This window comes from Somniosus microcephalus, chromosome 7 (genome assembly GCF_052327205.1).
Source record: "Somniosus microcephalus isolate GS21.2 chromosome 7, FLI_Smic_1.0, whole genome shotgun sequence".
NCBI classification, from domain to species: domain Eukaryota; kingdom Metazoa; phylum Chordata; class Chondrichthyes; order Squaliformes; family Somniosidae; genus Somniosus; species Somniosus microcephalus.
This window is the reverse complement of record NC_140993.1, coordinates 100,765,004-100,783,257: the sequence shown is the minus strand read 5'-3', so window position 1 is coordinate 100,783,257 and position 18,254 is coordinate 100,765,004.

Genomic DNA, 18,254 nt, shown 5'->3' with positions numbered 1-18,254 from the left:
GACACTTTCAAAGGTGCACACAAATCTGTCCAAGAAGGCAAAGTGGTGACAATAAGGATTTCAATGCTTAACAACACATTAACAGAAAGTTTACATGAACATTGGCTAACATACCAAAGTGCCTACCCTTGTGTGTTGTTAGTTGGTATGATTGGACTAGGATGAGGGTGAGTGTGAGGGGTGGCTAGTGAGATGGAGAAGTAGATAGAGAGGGATGGGTGGAGGTGCAAGTTGGTAAGAGTAAGTTTGTGCAGGAGTAGGGTAGGGAAGGCAGAGTGATGGGGATGTGAAGAGTGGCACAGCAGGATAAGGTTGAGTGTGGCTTTGCAGTAACGTTTCGTGATCTGCTGAGATCATTGAAAGGTTTGCGCCACTGCAGCCTGGTACTCCTGACGACGTCCCTGCTTGTGTCCTCCTGTGCAATGTGCAACCAGGCTGCATTGATGTCCTGCGGAAGTCTCTCCCGCCCTTGGAAGGGGAGAGAACCTCCATGCGTGCTGTGACTCCCTCCATAAACATATGGAGAGAGTCATGAGAGAGCCTGGGTGCAGCTGTGCACCTTTGTGCAGTGCTTGTCAGTGTTTGCCCCGGCACTACTGCATCAGCGCCCCATTAGCGCCAGCTGCTGGCTAGCAAATTAATTATTGATCATTTTGATGATTTTGAGCCACTATTGGATTTTAACTCTCCAGATAGATGATTTTATCCTCAAACGCAATTCAGTTGGAAGTCCTGCCAAACATCATTTGGCCAATAGTTGTTAATCAGATGACACAGATTCACCTCAGTGGGTGTTTGTGATTGTATTTATAAACCGCACCACCACTCATCCCTTTTATTTTAATTCTACCTTCCTACATATTGTCCTTTGTTTCTTCCTTTTCAATTTGCTTTTTGCTATGTATCCTACTTCAGTTGGGAGAGCAAGACCGTCGGGGGAAAAATTTGTTCCCTTAGCGCCATTAATTAGCGTGGCAGATGGTGCTAATGAGGCGCTAGAGCAGTATCGCCAGGGCGAGGTGAATCCAGCACTGTACGCCAAATCCTGCCCCGCCCCCCCACACCCCCCGTAGCGCCACCGGTAAGAGTTATCACCAGGAGCGCCAGGTGGACCATGAGGTCAGTGAGTGTGCAACGCTCACGGGCCGCGCGATCTGTGAAATTGATTGTCGCCACCTACCTTAGCACCTGGAGTAAACACCGACAGGGAGAGCTGGCGTGAAGCTTCTTCTCTTCTTAGGCAATCCCTCGGAAACCGAGGATGACTTGCTTCCACACTAAAAATGAGTTCTCAGGTGACTGATGAGTCCAATGCGGGACCTACAGTCTCTGTCACAGGTGGGGCAGACAGTGGTTGAAGGGGCAGGTGGGTGGGGTGCTTGGGTTGATGTGCACTCCTTTTGCTGTTTGTGCTTGCTCTCGGCGAAGAGACTCAAGGTGTTCGGCGCCTTCCCGGATGCTTCTCCTCCACTTTGTGCAGTCTTGGGCCAGGGATTCCCAGGTGTTGGTGGGGATGTTGCACTCTTTCAAGGAGGCTTTGAGGGTGTCCTTGAAGCATTTCCTCTGCCCACCTGGGGCTCTCTGGCCATGTCGGAGCTCTGAGTAGAGCGTCTGCTTTGGGAGTCTCGTATCGGGCATGCGGACGATGTGGCCCGTCCATTGGAGCTGATCGAGCGTGGTCAAAGCTTCAATGCTGGGGATGTTGGCCTGAATGAGAACACTGACGTTGATGCACCTATCCTGCCAATGGATTTGCAGGATCTTGCGGAGGCAGCATTGGTGGTACCTCTCCAGTGCTTTGAGGTGCCTGCTGTACATGGTCCATGTCTCTGAAGCATACAGGAGGGCGGGTATCACTACTGCTCTGTAGACCATGAGCTTGGTGCTGGGTTTGAGGTCCTGGTCTTCAAACACTCTCTTCCTCAGGTGACTGAAGGCTGCACTGGCACACTGAATGTGGTGTTGGACTTCATCATCGACATCTGCCCTTGTTGACAGTAGGCTCCTGAGGTATGGAAAGTGGTCCACGTTGTCCAAGGCCTTGTCATGGATTTTGATAATCGGGGAGCAGTACTGTGTGGCAGGGGCAGGTTGGTAGAGGACCTTTGTCTTACGGATGTTTAGTGTAAGGCCTATGCTCTCGTATGCTTCAGTGAAGGTGTTGACGATGGTTTGGAGTTCGACCTCAGAGTGTGCATAGACACAAGTTGGCGTGAAGCACCAGGAAGCTGGCTCCAGGGACGTCATTTAAAGGGACCATCAGTAATGACTCGCAGCTGTCCGGTTAGTGCAACTTCAGTGGTTTCTTGTCAGTTTCACACACTTCAACGGTTTCATTCTGTAATTTCAAGGTTCTTTTGCATCAGGAGCATTGTGGCAACTGAAAAGTAGCTACATTTATTATTCAAAGATTCAAATTGCTACACTTGGTTACATTAATGGGGGCTGTACTGGCAGGCGACCTCGCCATCCAGGATCTACGGTGGAGGGAGCGGAAGCTGCGAGAAGGACTGGAATATGTGCCCTGAGGGAGGAGGAGGACCATCAGGGCTCTCAACAGGAGACCTTACCCTCCGAGGGTATTCCGAGCACTTCTCCTACTTCCAATTAAGCGAGGAGCAGTGTATTAGCAGGCTCCTGTCCTCCTGAAACCAGACCTCCAGCCTCAGACCAGAGTGACCACGGCTCTCCCAGTGGCAGTCAAGGTCAGATGGTGGTATGTAGCACTTGTTGAAGAATTGACTCACCCTGACCACCCGAGTGAGGTCATTACATTTCTTAGTGCACTGCGTGTGGGCCCTGAGGACCACAGTGCTGCCCGAGACGTGCTGTGCTACTTCTCTCCACATGGTGCAGAAGACTTGTGGCGAGGGCCTCCTGCCACTTGCCGGGTAGAGTACTGCCCTCCGTCTCTCCACAGCGAAAACTAATGCCTTCAAGGCTTCATCGGAGAATCTGCAGGCTCTCTACCTTGGGCGTGGATCTGCCATGAGTACACCTGGTTCAGTCCACTGGCTCCTTCTCCTTGACCTGCTTTTGCTTGCTGAGGCAGCTGCACAGCCAGCAATGCTGAGAATGAGGTGCTTCAGCATCAATGAACCTCCTCTTTAAGTAGAGAAAAAAGCCTGTGGCAATCATGACTTGCAATTAGACTGCACCTGATATTGGTCCACCCTTTAAGTCTAACGCCAATGAGATTGGGTTTTAAGACTTGATTTAGGACTCTAATCATTTTATTGAGCAGTGAACACGAATTTTGCATGAAGTCTAAAGCATTTGCGCCTGGCACTAATTCTCCAACTTTTCTACTGACACCACCCATTCCTTGGCTATAATGAATTTCTAGCCCTTAATATCGTAAAAGTGTCAACACAACCATAATTTGGATTTATATAGCGCTTTCACTGCAGAAAAACATCCCAAGGGGCTTCCCTTCCCCCAACAGCCACCACAATTCTTAAAAGGCCACAGTGGGTTTAATAAATCTGTTTGGTAGTTCATGCCCTAAACCATGGGTTATTAGGATTTTTAATCTACTGTCTTCTGAAGTCGAGGAAAATCAGGTGAAGGCACACGATAAGCAGTAAGCTGAACTACAGTAAAAAGGATTCTCTGTTCAACCCCTGGGCTTGCTACAAGCTTCCTAGATATTGTATAGGTAAATGCATTATCTGGGTCATGGGAATCGAGGACACACCTATGAAAATTATCTGAAATGCTGACCGTGAGAAAAATATCTAAAGTAAAGGTCCAAAAGCAAAACAATGCATTTACCTAACTGCTAATTTATAAATTGGAGAAGTGAGAATAATTTGGAAGAGCAGAGATAGATTTTGTTGAGATAGAAGGAAACTCTAGTATACACATTCAAGATTTTTGTGATGCTTGATATCATACTTCTCAATCTCTTAAAGGTCCAGTGTGAAGGGTGATGTGTGACACACGACTAAAATGCACAGCACATGTTTCTCATGATGTGCAGTGCCTAAGTTCATTGTGAAGGTAATGTGTGGAACAAGGTTGCCATGGTTTTGCTGTAACTCATTGTCAGATGCTGGCAGAAAGAATTGAAGAAGAGAGTGACCACATTTTTAGATTATAAATAAACTGGTTTGGATTTAAATCTGAAATGATCATCTGAAATCAACATTTAAAAAAAAAGCTTTTTAAAAAATAAATGATGATGGAGGGGTTGTGGAACACTTAATGGCGATGTATGTACGCCGTAAAAGTGAAATCAAGCCAGGAATGTGGAACGCTTCATGAGATGTATAGCATGCTTGATATCCAACCATAAATTCAAGCCTCAACGCTGGCCCCGATTTTAATCCTACCGCCAGGTAGGAACAGGGCAGGAGAGCGGTTAAAATCGGGGAAACACAGTTACTTCCCCATTCCCGTGTGAAGTCACCAGTCCCAATTTTAGCGGAGCAACTAACTCCATTCGGGCTGTCAGACTTCCGCCTGAACCCGGTGGGAACCGTTAGCTGGCTGACGGGTGGAAGCGGAATTTTGGGTGACAGGAGTCCATTGTTGGGGACCTGAAAGAACGGCACTCAGGTAACTGGGCCTCTTTTGGCCCTGGCTCCTCTTGCTGCCAGGTTGATCGGGACCTGAAGCAACAATGTCCTCCTGGTGTAGGACTCTGTTTATAATTGCAGTCGACGTTCGATGATGTCATCAGAGTCCGATCTGAATATTTAAAGAAGAACCCAACTGCCTTCCGGCAGGTGTCCCTTTTGCCTGCTCAAAAAAGCAGGTGAAAATCCCAAGTCGCAGGAAGCTGGCAAAATTGGCCGGGGCAAGTCACTCCCCTCTCTCCTAGTTTCTGCCAGGTGGGCAGGGCTAAAATTGGCCCAAAAGTGTTCCAGCTCTCTGGAAGAAAATTTGATTACATCCAAATTGGCCTGCTTGAATTTTCTTTCCCAATAGCTGGGATGATTTCCTTTAGTTGCTCTGCATAGCAACATCATAAACATGAGGGCAGAATGGCATTTCTAGTGAAATTGTAAGTGCATTCAAAAAGGAAGTATTTACGGTTTTGTTAGTAAATATTGACTAGAGGAAAATAGTAATTAATTACGATATAATTAAGAAAATGCAATTTAGGAAATTATCTCCACAGAAAACATACTTGAAGGTGGCCATGAAATGTTCAGGATTCAGAGGGCTAGAAATTTGTTATAGCCAAGGAATGGGTGGTGTCAGTCGAAAAGTTCGAGAAATAGCATCAGATGCAAATGCTTTAGACTGCATGCAAAATTTGTGGTCACTGCTCAAAAAAAGAATTGGAGTCATAATTCAAGTCTTAAAGCCCACGCTCATTGGCGTTGTACTCAAAGGGTGGACCAATATCAGATGCAGCCTAATCGCAAGTCATGATTGCCACAGGCTTTTTTCAGTACTAAAAGGGGAGGTTCATTGATGCTGCAGAACCTCATTCTCAGCTTTGCTGGCTGTGCAGCTGCATCAGCAAACAAAAGCAGGACAAGGAGAAGGAGCCAGAGGACTGAACCAGGTGAGCTCACGGCAGATCCACAGCCCCAGGGAGAGAGCCCGCAGATTCTACGATGAAGCATTGGAGGCAGTATTTTTTGCTGTGGAGAGACGGAGGGCGTGCTCTACCCGGCAAGTAGCAGGAGGCCCTCGCCACAAGTCTTCCACACCATGTGGATGGAGGTAGCGCAGCACGTCTCGGGCAGCACTGTGGTCCCCAGGACCCACACACAGTGCAGGAAGAAATTTAACGACCTCACTCGGGTGGTCAGGGTGAGTCAATGCTTCAACAAATGCTACATTCCACCATCTGAATCATAATCTTCACACACTGCCCAAACCAACACACCCCCAGCACTCACCCACCAACAATCTCTACCGACCAACATTCATATCTACATCTCACACCTTGCACACTATGACAGCTACTCAACTATGGCAGGCACATCACCCAAACACATTGCTCCACACTCACTCACACACTTTCCCTTCTCTTGCAGGCCAAGGTGGCTCACAACAGGAGGGAGCAGGAGCGCACAGGCAGGGGATAAGCTGTCACCCAACCACTGTCTGTGCTGGAAAATAGAGTGCTGCAGATTATTGGGTGCCAGGTGGTGGCCGCCATGGCCACCGGCAACATTGACCCCCTTGGGGACAACAACGATATATTCATCCCTACTCCTTCTTCTCACATCCCACTTCCCCCTCACCCCACAAGCGTTTTGCACTTTCCAGCTAATCATGCTGTATGCATGCATTTCTCCCTTCCTGCCCCCTCCCCTCACCTTAGCCTAACTCTTGTGTCTTTATGTTTTAAGATAATCAGCAAGCAACTGAGCAGCCAGTCCCTGAGGGCACTGTAGAGAGTGAGGTGGGAGAAGAGGAGGAAGAAGAATACATCAGATCACTGCATGTCTCACCCGCAGGCACCAGCTCAGGTACTGGCACTACGTGTTCTTTAGAGGCTATTATAGTAGCGGGATCTGCACAGTGTGAGGCACTGGGGATGAGTGGGCTGCAGCAAGGCCAGATGCAATGGGTAGCTCGGGGGCCAGCTCCCCGGAGGGTGAGTTCGCACGCGAGTTCTGCTGCACAGGACTAAGATGAGAACCTCAATGGGGAGGCCTTTAGAAGAAGGGTGATGCACACGGAGATGATAGGTGTAATGGCAAGGTTCCCGAGAACCTCTCGGCAATGGTAAGGAGCATGGAGGAGTCCGCCTCCAACATTGCACAAGGCTCTGTGCACACCATGGAGTCCATCATTTCCAGTCTGTAAAGGATGGTAGACTCCCAGAGAGACCCTGGCGACCCAGACCTGATGCCGTGTTTGATGGGCGATCTGGCAGCTTCCACTGCAGCACAGGTAGAAGTGATGCAAAGTCTTAGTGTTGTCATGCTGTCTATGGTTGGTGCCATCGATACTCAGACTGCTCTCATGCAGTCTCAGCTTGATGCCACACAAGCTCTAACTGCTACCATCGTAGTTGGGTCTACCACAGTCAACTGGGGCTTTCACGGTGTCATAGCAGGCCAGCAATCTGTGCTCCAACAGATTGCTAGGGATGCTGAGGTGCTGTCCCGGGGGAGTGGCAGTGGGTCAGTGGAGCAGGAACCTGCTGTCCTCTCTCAGGATGACAGCATTCCTGCTCCCACCACTGCCAATCCACCATTGCCCTTGTCACTGTCTGTCATCCAGCCAGCCCAGACTGCTGCTGCCCATACTGAGGTGAGGCGATACTGCTCTAGCGCCCCATTAGCAACATCTACTGGTGCTAACGAGATGCGCTAAGGAGACGAATTTATCCCCCTCAGACTCATTCATTTGAACCAAAATTTCCTTCAGATTTTGATCATAGTGGGTCTTTTTGGTATTCTAACCAAGCATATAACTATTTTTTTTTAATAGTAAAACCTAAAAAAAGTTTTGACACTTGCTGCAATTCTTATGACGTAAAAATAAATTTCAACGCCCTGCGAAGTTCTGGGTACAGTACTTCATTATTCTATAGTATGGATTTGCTGCCCTCTGCTGTACAACTACATGCAGTTACAGAATTGCAGCAGCAGATTAAAAAAAACAATCTACAGGAAGTAGTATATATGTTCATATCAAAATGCCCCTTCCCATATATAATTATTATTTTAAAGAATAATTTTTTTTTTTATTCAAATTTTACCATGTTGTGGTAAGGTGCGGGCAAATTCTACAAAAGCTTCAGAATGCAGTCCCTTCTCAAGAACAAGACTTTCTCCCTGCATCATATCAGGAAAATTTGTGTATTATACTTTTCTATTTAAATATGACCACTAATATATATCTGCAAGACAGCCTGAGCCCAACTATCTACAAGCACAGACAGCTCTTTGCTGTGCAGATTGGAACAATGCAGAAGCTTTGTTCTAGGGCTAATCAGATTATACATAGCCATAATATTATATTGAAATTCTAGGTCTAGACAAGGCCATCAAGCGATTCTATGCAAAGGATGTACAATTGTATCTTTAGACTTGACTGACTGACAGCTTTTTACTCAGAGGAGTTTTATCCGAGATATACTGCAGATCCTCCTCAATATTGTTAGCTCAGTGTTCATGTTCATAGTTCAGTTTTTTGTATCCCTTTCTGGAGTGGACAGATTCCATGGACTGATAGAGGATATGCTTAACAGGCTTTGCATAAGGAAGTCTATGAAAGACTATCTCCTCCAAAAGTCTTGTTGATTATTGGACTGTGTAAGAAGAACTTTCTAAACACATTTTAGCATCTTATAGACTGATTTTATCGTTATCATTTTCTGAGTATATGTGCCATCATTGCTCTGTTTGGGTGTTTTTGTATAATTTTCTTACTTCTAAATTAATCTTACTATTAGCTTTAGCATGAATGTGATGGCTTGACTTAGAGAGGATGTTTACACTTGTGGGGGAGTCCACAACTAGGGGACATAAATACAAGAACAATCCAATGAGAAATGTTAGACCTGTGTGTTAATGGAGACACGGAATGCAGGAGTTGATTTAACAAGTGTTTACTGAACAAAGTCTGGAGGTGAACTAACAACACAAGACGCTACACAGGCTTATATACCCGAGTGGTCACTACTGGTACTACAGTATACAAGGGCTTCAAAAACATAGTTCCTCTTAAAGGTACATACACTACAATTCCTCCCCTTTTAGATAAATAGTACATAACATTTTAAGTAATCATTAAATAACATTTTTACAAGAACAATAATATACACATTTGCTGAAGTTAATCAATTACAAATTCAGTCTCTCTGGAGGCTTCCTGACTCGGTCCGGATAACGCCTCGGTGGTGTAGTAGGTTCTTTTGGCAAGGTCGATTCGGCTTCAATGCTAGTGTCGGGTTCATCTGGTTCCAGTATCACCGGATCGGAGGTAGATACTATGGGTATCTCTGCTTCATCACTAGGCGTATAGAGTTGTGGTGTAGGTTGTCCTTTTTCGGATGACTCTATGATCTGGTCAGCATGGTGCCTTATTATGCTTTCTCCAATGTCCACGGTATACATCAGCGGTCCTAGTCGTGTGCAAATAGTTCCAGGCTGCCATTTCTCGGTACGGTAGTCCCGGGCCAAAACTGGTTGACCTATCTGGAAGGTTCTAGTTGGCCTTTCATTCATGCTTTGAAATTGCCGGTTCTCTACGTTTTTTTGACGTTTGGCTTGACCAAATCCAGCCGGCATCTTAGTCTTCTATTGAAAAACATCATGGTGGGGGTTTGGTTTGTAACCACATGTGTTGCATTCCTGTACGCAAACAAGAAGTTATCTACCTTATGTTGTAGATTTATGTCTTCATTACCCATGGCCTTTATGGCCTTCTTGAAGGTCTGGACAAACCTTTCAGCCAATCCATTGGTGGCAGGATAGTATGGGGCGGACGTGTAGTGCTTAACCCCATTGTTTTTTAAGAACTTCCTGAATTCTTCGGATACAAATTGCGGTCCATTATCAGATCAGATCTGTTCAGGCAGCCCATTCCTGGCGAATATGGTCCTTAATATTGTGATGGTTTTTTCCGTGGTGGTGGAGGACATCTTTATTACCTCCGGCCACTTGGAGTGTGCATCCACCGCGATTAAGAACATTGAGTCCATAAATGGACCAGCAAAGTCGATATGTACCCTTTGCCATGGAGATGAGGGCCACTCCCATGGATGTAGAGGGGCTTGTGGTGGGGCGTTTTGGACCTTCTGGCATCCTAGACAGCTCTTGGTCATTTCTTCGATGTCTCCATCGATACCTGGCCACCACACAAACGCTCTGGCTAAGTTCTTCATTTTCACTCCACCCAGATGCCCCTCGTGAAGCTCCTTTAGCACTTTATCCTTGAGTTTGGGTGGAATCACCACTCTGGATCCACACATCAAGGTTCCTCGACACACTGACAGCTGTTCTCTTCTTTGCGAGAATGCTGGCAACAGTGGTTCGCCATGTGCTGGCCATCCCTTCACCGTTAAATCGTAGACTCGTGAGAGAGTCGGGTCATTTCGCGTTTCCTTTTCAATGGTAGAATTTGTCACCGGTAGACATTCCACTATGGTCGAGTGGAATATCTCCACTGGGTCCACTGTAGGCGCCTCTTCCACCGTTGGCAACGGTAGGTGCGATAACCCGTCAGCATTCCCATGCTGTTTTGTTCCTTTGTACTCTATGTCATATTGGTGTGCCCCTAGGAAAAGGGACTACCTCTGTAGCCTTTGCGCTGTCATAATGGGAACGCCCTTTTTAGGGTTGAATATGGAGACGAGAGGTTGATGGTCAGTCAACAAGGTAAACTTTTGTCCGTGTAGGTAATGGTTGAATTTCTTCACCCCCCACACCAGGCTGAGTGCCTCCCTGTCGATCTGGGCATAGTTATGCTCAGCTGAGTTCAATGAGCGTGACGCAAAAGCTATCGGCCGCTCCGAGCCATCAGGGAATCTATGCGATAATACCGCTCCCACGCCATAAGGGGATGCATCGCACGCCGGTCTGATTGGCAGTGATGGGTTGTAATGAGCCAACACTTCCCTGGACGTGATCAAGCCTTTGCATTTATGGAAGGCACGTTTACAGTCTTCGCTCCATTTCCAAACTACTCCCGTTTGTAGCAGTGCGTTAAGCGGGTGCAGAACCGTCGACAAGTTTGGTAAAAATTTATGATAGTAATTTAATAATCCCAGGAACTACCTTAATTGTGAGACATTTTCAGGCATTGGGGCCTTTACGACCGCTTCAATTTTTTCAGGTGACTTATGCAGCCCTTCTTCGTTAATGACATGGCCACAATATGATATTTGTTTCTGGAAAAATTCGCATTTGGGGCGATTTGCTCGTAGGCCCCGTTCTCTCAGCCGCGTGAGTACCTGCTCCAAGTTGGCAAGGTGCTCGTTGTCGTTTGCTCCTGTTACAAGGATGTCGTCTAGGTAGCATTGAGTCCCCGGAATCCCTTGCAGGACTTGCTCCATTGCTCTTTGCCAGATAGCCGGAGCTGATACCACTCCGAAAGCCAGTCGATTGTACTGGTACAGGCCTTTGTGTGTGTTTATCGTGAGATACTTTTTAGAGGTCTCCTCAACCTCCATCTGTAGATATGCCTGTGCTAAGTCAATTTTGGTGAAACGTTTCCCTCCGGATAGTGAGGCAAAAATATCTTCTATCCTCGGAAGAGGATACTGTACCGTGTGAAGAACCGGGTTTACAGTCACCTTGAAGTCCCCACAGATGCGAACTTTTCTCTGTTCTACAGATGCGAACTTTTCTCTGTTCTTCAGATTTATCATTATTCAACGTTTTCTTCATGACCGGGACGATGGGTGTTGCCCACTCGCTCCAATCTACCTTGGATAACACGCCTGCTTTTTCCAAATTCTCCAGCTCTGCCTCGACGGCTGGACGAATTGCGTATGGCACCGGCCTTGCCTTAAAAAACTTGGGAATTGCCGCATCTTCCACTTTTATTGAGGCGGTGGCGCCTTTCAGGGTTCCTAGTTCCTGTTGAAACACTTCTTTGGCGTTAGCCAAGATTTCTTTTAATCGTCCAGGTATGACGTCATCATCATTTTTTTTCTTACTGGTCACCGTCAGTGCCTGAATGGAGTGCCAGTCTAAACATATCTTTCTGATCCATTCACGTCCCAACAACGATGGACCACCATCTTGCAGAACGTATAAATACAACTTCTGTATTTCCTTGCTGTTATATACAACAGGCACCCTTATTTTCCCTCTGGGGTATACTTTCTGCCCCGTATATGTCTTCAAGACAATGGATGTGTCTTTCAAAGGTATATGCGGAAATAGCCGCTCGTAATCCCATCGACTCATGACGGTCAGAGCTGATCCTGTATCTAGCTCCATTTTGACTGGGGACCCCGCTATCGTGAGGGTAACCCAAATGGTTTGGTAATCTTCTTTGGCAATTACATTATGTAATTTGAGACAGCTTAGTCTCTTGTTTCCGGAGTCGCTATCGCTCTTCTGGTCTTCGGATCTACTGTCCGTCATCATTTGTACCTTTCTGTACTTTTCCTTATTGACCTTTTTACTGTCAGCGGATTTCTTTCCAGATCTGCATACACGTGCAATGTATCCCATCTTTCCGCATTGCCTGCATGCTTTGTCCTTGAACCAGCAGTCCTTCTGGTCATGGGTGGATCTGCCGCAGTGATAACATCTCTCGAAACCCCGTGTCATTTCATGGGTGCCAAAGTCCTGTGGCTTTTGCTGTATCTCTGCAGCTCCTCTTGCTGCTGCTTCGTATGATACAGCCACACTGAAAGCCTTGTCCAGTGTCAAATCTTTCTCAGGAAGTAGTCTTTTCTGTGTTCCTTCGCTTAGGAGACCGCAGAAGAATTTGTCTTGTAGAGAATCTGCCAGTCCTGCCCCGAATTGGCAGTGCTTTGACAGCTTTCGTAATTCGGTGAAGTAATCAGCGTTACTTTCATTCTTGTGCTGATTCCTCCTGAAGAATTTGAATCGTTCCGCTATCAGCAGCGGTGTTGGGTTTAAGTGCTCCTGTAAGGTATCAACAATCTCCTTAAAATTCTTGTCCATCGGTTTGGCTGGAGTGATCAAGTTTCGTAACAGCCCGTATGTCCTTGCGCCCATCAGATTTAGAAGTACCGATGCCTTTTTATCATCCGCTACTTCATTTGCCTTGCAATATACCTCCACTCTTTCCACATATGTGGTCCAATCTTCTATATCACTATCGAAAGCAGTAATATTGCCAGTCTTCGGCATCTTGAAAATCTAAAATGGCGCTTCCCGCGCTTTTCTTTCTTCCCCGCCGAGTTAAGATGGCGCCTCCCGCGCTTTCCCGCCGCTGCCGCTGCTGCCAACGCTGTTCTCCGCGGTTCCCGTTGTGACCTGCAGCTTTTCACGGTATTTCTATTTTTTTTTATATATATCTCTTCAATAGTTTCTCCGTTACTTGGAGAACCATTCCCATCGTGGAGTGGACCCTCTGGGACTTTCCCCTCCCTCTGCTCGGTCTGAACGCCGACCTGCTTTGCAGCACCGGCCGCGCCCTGAGTGCTCCACCCTCTCTCTCTCTTTGCTTCTGCTTCCCGACTCGCTGCCCGGCCCCGTTGCAGAGCCACCCGATCGAGCTCTAGCCCGCCGCAGCCCAGGAAGGATCAGTGCACTACCTGCCACCAGCCCGTTTAGCTGGGGAAACCACAGACTGGAGACCAAGCCTGGCCCTCGTTTTCGAGTTTCTTCGAGTTATTTTTTTTTTCTTGCTTCTGGCTTCGACCTTCGTCTGAAGAATCGATCCCCTTGAGGTGCTGCCGAATTGCAGGTAAGTTCGTTTCTAACTCGTCGCCACTGTTAGATCCGCTTGTTAATGGAGACACGGAATGCAGGAGTTGATTTAACAAGTGTTTACTGAACAAAGTCTGGAGGTGAACTAACAACACAAGACGCTACACAGGCTTATATACCCGAGTGGTCACTACTGGTACTACAGTATACAGGGGCTTCAAAAACATAGTTCCTCTTAAAGGTACATACACTACAAGAAATCCCAGAGAAACCTCTTTACTCAGAGAGAGGTTAGAATGTGGAACCCGCTATCCCATGGAATGGTTGAGGCAAATAGCATAGCTGCATTTAAAAGGAAGCTAGATAGATACATGAGGGAGATAGGAATAGAAGGATATGTAGATAGGATGGGTGAGATAAAGTAAGGTGGGAGGAGGCTCGTGTAGAGCATGAACACCAGCATAGACCTGTTGGGCCAAATGGCCTGTTTCTGTACTGTAAAATTCTATGTAATTCTATGACATTGTGGTATTTACCACCATCAAACTGGACAGAACAGCATGTTGGGTATGACACGTGATCTCTGGCATGTTATACCACATTAAAGGATATGGTTAGTCTTGTGGTACGCTATTCCATTCATGAAAACCCATAAAGGGAGTGAGTTTTGGTTCATAGGAGACACAGTCCAATGATGCAATCCAGCATTTTTCCATGAGCACAGGTGTTGAGAGAGAGCACAAATCATGATACCGGCCTTTTCCTGTCATGGGCAGATATTTTCCCAAAGTGTTCTTTCAAATCAATTGGGGGATGTCATGCTGAAACTTTACAATGATTTGGTCAGACCACAGCTTGAGTATACTGTCCAATTTTCAACACAAAGACAAAAAGGAGTCTGTTGTGTCTCCTTGTGTTCTTATATATACTATATATATTACAGACACTTTTAGTTCATTTTTAGTTAGTGCTTTTTACTTAGCCGTATTTGCTTTGTTTCAGTGCTGCCGCATGGTGCGGAGTGATACAAGATGTCCGACGCTGCACTGTGCACTGCCCGTGCACAGTGTGCCACATAGCAATATAACTACACCATACCAAAGTAGTTCCATACCAAAGTAGTTCCATTTAACGATGTGATACTATAACAATGTAACATCCCTCTTTCTCAAAAAACTAAAACATGAAATTTAACAATTTAAATTAACAAATATTATATCTAAACTATTATTATCAACTACAAAGAATCGTGAGGTTTTTTTTATTCGCGATATCGCTCAGGTGGTTGGATGTTGTCCCTCCATCTTGTGGATTTGGTGGTGACCATTCCTCTCTGCGGTGTTTTGGTGTATTCCTCTCTCGTTGTTGTTGTTGCTGTCGCCTTTGGAGTTGGAGTGTGCATGCTCGTGGTTGTTTGATTTGTAGCGCTTGTTTCTGGTGTTGTACTGCTTGTGGTAGCTGGTGTTGTCAATGTTGCTGGTGTTGTCTGCTGCTTATCCAGTTCAGGTGAAGGTCTGATGTGGAGTCTGTTCCATCTGTATTGGTTACCAGGTTCAGTCTCTACGAAGTAGAATCTTGGAGTATCAGCTTTTCCAATGACCTTGGCTGGATTCCAGGTTTTCAACACCGGGTCTTGCACATGCACTGATTGTCCATTCAGCAATTCTGGTAGCGTCTTTGCATGTTTATCGTAATGTTTGCTTCCTACGATTTGTGCTTCTGCCAGCTTTTGTCTGAAGTCCTCCTGGTCCTGGGGAGGATGTATCTTTGCTGGTAGTGTAGTCTTAAACTTCCTCCCATTCAGCAATTCCGCAGGTGATTTCGTGTCTGCTTTCAGTGGTGTTGATCTGAGTGATAGGAGGGCAAGGTCTTGGTCTTCCCCCATCTCACTACTTTTGATGAGAGTTCTCTTGACAGTATGGATCTGTCTTTCGATGAACCCGTGTCCCCTTGGGAAATGTGGGGATGAGGTTACTATTTTGAACACATACTTTTCTGCCAGAGCTCTGAATTCACTCGATGTGAACTGGGTTCCATTGTCACAGATTACCTTTTCCGGGATTCCTTGTTCAGCAAACAAGCTTTTTGCAATCTTGGTGGTAGTTGTGGCTCTCAAGTCTTTCATCCTTCTCACAAAAGGAAACTTGGAATAGTAATCTGCCACTATGAGATACCATTCTTGATTGCACATGAAGAGATCTGCCCCAACAGTGTGCCATGGTCTTGACGGTATTTCACTAGGTATCATCTCCTCTTTCTGTTGTGCATTTCTGTATTTCTGGCATATACCACATGCACAGACCATCTGTTCGATATTTTTGTACATGCCTATCCAGTATACAGCTGATCTGGCTCTCAGCTTGCATTTCTCCATTCCCATGTGGCCTTCATGTATGAGATGGAGAAGTTGTATCTGCATCGTCTTTGTCACGATGATCCTCGATCCAGCAAGGAGAATACCGTCTTCTACTGCAATATCATCTTTAATCGTCCAGTATTGACAAATTGTCGCCTGTACCAGCTGTATTCTCTCTGGCCACCCATGTATTACTTCTTGTGTGAGTAGTTGCTATTATGTCCGTGTATAATTGAGACACGGACTGCAGGAGTTGATTATAACAAGTCTTTACTGAATGGAGACAACCTGGAAACTGAAACTACAGAAGCCTGCTAGGGCCTTTTATACAGGGGTGGTCACTGCTGGTACTGAAGTCTGAGACCGGTTATTCCCTTAAAGGTGCATACACAACAATTCCTCCCCTTTTAGATAAACAGTACATAACATTCATTTAATAACTAAATAATAACTAATTACAATTACAATTACGGTTGGTAGATACATTGGTTGAAGTTAAGCAATTATAAGTTCAGTCTTTGAGGAGGCTTCCTGATTCTGTCTGGACAACGCCTCTTTGGGATATCAGGTTCTTCTGGCAAGGTTGAGTCGGGATCAATGTCGTTGTTTGGTTCGTCTGCTTCCAATATCACCGATTCTGCAGTAGATGCAATTGGTACTTCGGTTTCATCGTCAGGTGTATCAGATCGTGGTGTGGAGTTGACGTTTTCCAGTGACTCTAGAATCTGGTCAGCATGGCGTCTTACAATGCTCTCCCCAACGTCCACGGTATACATTAGAGGTCCTTGCCGTGTACAGATCGTTCCTGGCTGCCATTTCTCTGTGCGGTAGTCCCGGGCCAAAACTGGTTGATCTATCTTAAAACTCCTGGTCGGCCTTTCATTCATATTCTGAAACTGCCTGTTCTCCACATCTCTTCTGACATTTGGCTTAACCAAATCCAAGCGGCATCGTAGTCTTCGATTGAAGAACATCATGGCTGGAGTTTGGTTGGTAACCGCATGTGTCGCATTCCGGTAGGCAAACAAGAAGTTATCCAACTTGTGTTGTAGGGGTATATCTTCATTACACATTGCCTTGATAGCCTTCTTGAATGTTTGAACAAACCTCTCGGCCAATCCATTAGTGGCTGGATGATATGGGGCGGATGTGTAATGCTTAACACCATTGTTCTTTAAGAGCCTCCGGAACTCTTCAGACACAAACTGTGATCCATTGTCAGAGCAAATCTGTTCAGGCAGCCCATTCCTGGTGAATATGGTTCGTAAGACTGTGATAGTTTTTTCTGTGGTGGTTGAGGACATTTTTATTACCTCTGGCCACTTTGAATGTGCATCCACCGCAATTAAAAACATCGAGTCCATAAAGGGACCAGCAAAATCAATGTGCACCCTTTGCCATGGAGATGAGGGCCACTCCCATGGATGTAGAGGGGCTTGTGGTGGGGCGTTTTGGACCTTCTGGCATCCTGTACAGCTCTTGGTCATCTCTTTGATTTCTCTATCGATTCCCGGCCATCACACAAACGCTCTGGCTAAGTTCTTCATTTTTACCCCTCCCAGATGACCCTCATGAAGTTCATTGAGCACTCTATCCTTCAATTTGGGTGGAATTACTACTCTGGATCCACACATCAAGGTTCCTCTGCACACTGACAGCTGTTCTCTTCTCGGCGAGAATGCTGGCAGCAGTGGTTCACCATGTGCTGGCCATCCCTTCACCGTTAAATCATAGACCCAGGAGAGTGTCGGGTCATTTCGTGTTTCCTTTTCTCTGTTTGCATTCGTCACAGGGAGACATTCGACTATAGTCGAGTGGAATAACTCCACTGGATCCACTGCCAGTTCTTCTTCCACCGTCGGCAACGGTAGGCGCGACAATCCATCAGCATTCCCATGCTGTTTAGTTCCTTTGTACTCGATGTCATATTGGTGAGCCCCTAGGAAAAGGGACCACCTCTGTAGCCGTTGTGCCGTCATTATCGGTACGCCCTTCTGAGGGTTGAACATGGAGACGAGAGGTTGATGATCAGTTAGTAGAGTAAATTTCTGACCGTGCAGGTAGTGATTGAACTTCTTCACCCCCCACACCAGGCTGAGGGCCTCTCTGTCAATCTGGGCGTAGTTACACTCAGCTGAAGTTAACGAGCGTGACGCAAAAGCTATCGGCCTCTCTGAACCATCAAGGAATTTATGTGACAGTACCGCCCCAATGCCGTAGGGAGACGCATCACACGCCAGTCTTATCGGTAGTGATGGGTTGTAGTGAGCCAATACTTCTCTTGAAGTGATCAGGTCCTTACTCTTCTGAAAGGCCCGCTTGCATTCATCGCTCCATTTCCATGCTACTCCCGTTCGTAGTAGGGCATTCAGTGAATGCAGAATTGTGGACAAATTCGGCAAAAACTTATGGTAGTAATTCACCAATCCGAGGAATGACCTCGGTTGCGACACATTTTCAGGTGCTGGAGCCTTAACTACCGCTTCAATTTTGTCAGGGGACTTATGCAACCCCTCTTCATCAATCACGTGGCCACAATACGATATCTGTTTCTTAAAAAACTCGCACTTGGGGCGATTGGCTCGTAGCCCATGTTCACGTAGTCTAGTGAGCACCTGCTCTAG